Below are 5,107 nucleotides of genomic sequence, written 5' to 3' on the forward strand. Positions count from 1 at the left end.
AAGAGGGAGGAGTGGAGATTGCTGATGATGTGGGAAATTCAAAGAGCTTGTTGAAGGGAAAGTTAAAAAAAAAACAGTAGTTTAATATATATATATACATATATATACACATATATATATATATATATTTTTTTTTTCCCTACAGGCTATTGTAGAAGGAGATGCCAGTAGGTGCTGGTGGCTCTCAGAGGGATCAAGTGACTCGGAGGTCCCTCCAGTTCACGCCTTTCTCCTGATGCTCTCATACAGAGCTTACAGGGACAGAGGAAATCAGAGGGCAAAACACTGAGTGCATCCAGAGAACATGCAGCTCACCAGATGGTTCCACGGTAGCCTTCACCCTTCAGGGAACATCTAAATTGCATTCACTAACTTTTACTCCAATGTTATCTTATTGCTGTTTTAATTTTAGTTTTTTTTTTTTTTTTTTGTATTGGAAGGAGCCACCCAAACAACTAATGATTCAAAGAACTCCAAGCTGAGTTCTGGCCCCGACACAGCCCTCGCCAGGTGTGTGGCCCTGGGCAAATCTTACATTTCTCTCTGGTCTCTGGCTTCCCTGTGTGCAAAAGGTGGTTCAGTACCTCTCCGATTGTTATTTCAAGTAGGATAAAGAGGGCTATGGGGTCGGTCCCTACAACTGGTTTTACATTTCTGCATCCCCCCTGGCCCCCTAGTGAGATGAATAAAAATGCTGGATGCTGATGGGCAATTAGTGTACTTTAGGGAAGGGATTTTCCAGTTTCCAAAGGAAGCAGTTGCTGAGATTCCTGTAACCAAGGCGTAAACAAATACACAATGGAGACCTTGTTTTTGTTGCTGTCCACAGAGTGAGCAGAGACACTGACTCTAAATTTGTCAGCGTACTTTTCGTTGCCAAGAGCCTCCACCATGGTATTAAGGTCTCCATCTGCTCATCCTTTCAGGACGCTGACCTTTCTTCCCTTGGTACCTCTTCTCAGGGCACCTGCCTTTACGTCATTCTGAACCAAGGCAGTGATTTAGAGATGACACGCTGAGAACAGTGGAGCAGACGCGAGGGGTTTCTGGGGTGGGTGGCTGGGTGGGTAGGGAGGGCAGCGGGGAAGAGGGCTGGCATAGATGGCGTCTGTTCCTGACCATTCCATAACTTTCTCCCCAAATCGCCTTTTTTGAAACTTTTTATTTTTTTGCCTCAATATTCTTAGATCATGAACATTTTTTTTTAAGCCTATAAAGGCTTAAGCAGTCCTTAATAACACCTTCAGATTGCTGAAGGTGCTCTAAAGAAATACACAATGGCCAGGCACAGTGGCGCATGTCTGTAATCCCAGAGGCTTGGGAGACCGAGGCAGGAGGACTGCAAGTTCAAAGCCAGCCTCAGCAACTTAGTGAGGCCCTAAGCCATGTGGTGAGCCCCTGTCTCAAAATAAAAAAAATAAATAAAAAGGACTGGGGATGTGACTCAGTGGTTAAGTGGCCCTGGGCTCAATTCTTTGTACCAAGAAAAAAAAAAAAGAAAGAAAGAAAAAGAAAAGAAACATATAATATGTTTATAAGCAGGGTCTGCTTAATTAATTGAGTTTATGCACTTCATTAGCTCACATATATTATGCTTCCTTCTGTTCCTTGATTTCTTTCTTTTTTTTTTCAGCTTTTTAAAAAATTTATTTTTATTGTAAACAAATGGGATACATGTTGATTCTCTGTTTGTACATGGAGTAAAGGCATAACATTTGTGTGATCATACATTTACATAGGGTAATGTTGTTTGATTCATTCTGTTATTTTTCCCTCCCCCCACCCCTCCCACCCCTCTTTTCCCTCTATACAGTCCCTCCTTCCTCCATTCCTGTCCCCTCCCCCCCATTATGTGTCATCATCCGCTTATCAGAGAGATCATTCTTCCTTTGATTTTTTGAGATCAGCTTATCTCACTTAGCATGATAGCCTCTAATTTCATCCATTTGTCTGCCAATGCCATAATTTTATTATTCTTTATGGCTGAGTAATATTCCATTGTATATATATACCACGGTTTCTTTATTCATTCATCAGTTGAAGGGCATCTAGGTTGGTTCCACAATCTGGCTATTGTGAACTGAGCAGCTATGAACATTGATGTGGCTGTATCTCTGTAGTATACTGATTTTAAGTCCTTTGGGTATAGGCCAAGGAGTGGGATAGCTGGGTCAAATGGTGGTTCCATTCCAAGCTTTCTGAGGAATCTCCACACTGCTTTCCAGAGTGGCTGCACTAATTTGCTGTTCCTTGATTTCTCTGTGCAGCTCACAGAGGTGGTGGCAGAGACAATTTAGCCACATGTCCAGTGAGGAGCGACGGGCCTCTACTGGACACTTCACTTCTCACAGAAGGTAAAACTGAGCAGTGAAGCAATAGTGGGATGGAATTTGGTGATGAGGGGAGGAGATTTTCTCCATTATAAACTGCACTGTGCAAAAGGTATAAAGATATTTTTTCAGATTGGCAAGTTCTCAATATTGCCTTCTCCTGTGTAGCTACTGAAAGAGGTATTCCCTCAAGCTAACCAAGGAAGCCAAAAAAGAAGACGACTAGGGAATTGGGACATACTTAAGAGAGAGGTGACGGAATTCCTCTGAATGCTGGTGAAGGGAGAAGTCCTCATATCAGCTGTGGAACAGCCAAAAGAGGAACCACCATGTTGGATCAGGAAGACTGGATGCCCAGGAAGAATGTTCATGAGAGAAGGAAACTCCTAAGTTATCACACATGTTTGAAGATTATGAGAGAAGTTTTGAGAGTTTTCAGGACAGTCAAAGTATGATAGGTTCATAGAAAACTAAACAATTAAAAAAACCAAAAAACAAAAATAGGCGCAATCATTAACCCTAGGAAAAACAAAAAAGTTAAATAAGAAAAGAAATGCAAAGACATTATATCATATGACTGGACCTTGAAAATTTTTGCTTAAGTAAGAATAAAGTAAGATGAATTGATTAAAAATAATTTTGTGGTACTGGGGATGGAACCCAGAGGTGTGCTACCACTCACCAAACCCCATTCCTAGTCCTTTTTATTTTTTATTTTGAGATAGGTCTTGGTTGTATGCCCAGATTCATTTTGAACTTGGGATCTTCCTGCCTCAGTCACTGGGATTACCAGTGTGTATCGCCATGTCTGGCAAGGTAAAATTAAATTCTGAATTAATTGAAATTGTAATGTGTTAGATAGATAGGGGAGGAGAAAAGAGTAGTGTTGGGAGAAACTATTCAGAATAGGAAGTCAAAACAGATGACTAAAAAGGAAAAATAAAGAAATAACAATATATTATTTCTGAATCTGAATACTACCAATAACAGCAAAAGAGCTGCAAAATTTTAAGTGACTGCCTGGCTTGAGAGAGCAGAACTCATTTATTGAAGGACTGGGACAGGACTGTTGTTTATTTTTCTGGGTTTTATAGTAGTGTTAAACCTCACAAAAAATACATAACTTTGATAAAACATTGACATTTGAAAAATATGTCATTTGGAAGGACAGCCCCTGAGTGTAATGTATAAAGCTGCCTATCAGGTGCAGACATTTTCCCCGCCTCCCAACCACTCATCAATCTGTGAACATCCTGGCTAGCTATTGGTTCATCAGTCAGCTTGCAAGTGTCCTTCTCCGATATTGGTCCCCTGTTAGCCCTGCGGAATTCAATTTTTACCATAGCTTCCCCTCCATCTTTTCCCATCCTTCTGTCTGTCCTCCTCACTTTCTCTATCCTCCTGGCTTTCACACTCTCTCTAGCGCGCACTCTTTCTTTTTTCCTTTCTTTTTCCCTCTCATTTTCTCTCTTACCCTGCAGGGAGACACTGTTTACTTAATTAACTCCCTTAAGTGATTTCCTGTGTCCTGCGTGGTTCGGTGGGATTTCCTTACACTGAGGGAATTGATTATTGGCTTTAGTGAGTGTGACTGCACAGAGTTCGTGGGCCAAGGTCTCATGCCTCTGAGAATCTAGAAGTTTGAGGGCCCTTTTCGTTTGCCAAGGTTCATCTTTTGGAACACAGCCTATCAGTGGCATATTCAGTGTACTTGCCTGGAATTTTGCCTCTGCTTCCCCTATTTAAATGATATAAAATCCTCCTTTGCTTATGAAATTGTCTTTATGAAGGGGAATTTCAGTTTAGAAAGCCACCCAACTCTGGGTGCTGGGGATGGGACCTTAGGCCTTGCCCACGCCAGGTGAGCCCTCTACCATGAGGTCACATGCTTGGTCCAAGTGGAACTGTCTTTAGAGTGGAACCCCATCATGCAGAGGTGGTGATTGCTTTTATTCACAGGTGTAGTACAACATCTGGCATATAGTAAGTTCTCAATAAAAATATGCAGCATGAACAAATAAATCAAGGACAAACACAGAGTCCCAAAGATGTCCTCCAAGCTTCCTAAAACAAGCATATCACACCTGTCCTCTCCATCCTCTCCTCCTGAAGTGTTTCTGTTTCAGTGCAGAATGGTCTTTTCCAAACCCGATCCTGATCAGGCTGACCCTTTGCTTAAAACATTCAATGGGTCCCCACTACTCTTTGCCAGGGACAGGCTTCTTGATGTGCCACTCAGGCCCTGTGCAGTTGGCACCTGTGCCTCTCCAAATTCATCCATTTCCCTTTCTCCCTTTAATGTGTGCCTCGTTCTGCCGCTCCCTCCGGCCTTGGTCCTTGCTAAGATCGACATCATCTTCCCTTCTCCCTTGGTTAACTGCTCACCTTTGGGGGAGCCTCCCATCTTCAGGGAATGTCATCTACCTTCTTCCGCTGAAGCCTTCTTCTGGGTCTCCATGGTAACATTCCCCTCTGTTGTGTTGGGTCACCATTGTGGTGTTGCGTATATTGATGTGATCATGTGATTAGTATCTGCCTCGCCCATTAGAATATAAGTGCCTTGAGGACAGGGACCATGTCCAAACAAGCATCATCAGCCCTTGTACTGTCTCAGTAAAGAAAACAGGAATGAGAAAGACATTGTGCATCCTTAGAGATGGCATCCAAATGGGGGGTGTCTTCCATCATCGGTTAAATACTGGCGATGGTGGTTAGCGGGCCAACTACGTGTACAGAATACTTAGATGCTTCTAGAAGAAGCTGATAAGCGGTCCTTT

At 42.5% G+C, this 5,107-nt stretch overlaps 1 long non-coding RNA gene across 1 annotated transcript; it reads left to right on the top strand.

The window, feature by feature from the left end:
• The first annotated feature begins 435 nt into the window (after positions 1 to 435).
• On the top strand, positions 436 to 3,636 carry LOC306641769. Its single transcript, XR_013758277.1, has 3 exons — positions 436 to 510; positions 2,268 to 2,354; positions 2,499 to 3,636. It is a non-coding gene; the product is annotated as an uncharacterized lncRNA (long non-coding RNA).
• The last annotated feature ends 1,471 nt before the right edge of the window (positions 3,637 to 5,107 follow it).

This window comes from Sciurus vulgaris (genome assembly GCF_902686455.1).
Source record: "Sciurus vulgaris genome assembly, chromosome: 12".
Classification (NCBI taxonomy): domain Eukaryota; kingdom Metazoa; phylum Chordata; class Mammalia; order Rodentia; family Sciuridae; genus Sciurus; species Sciurus vulgaris.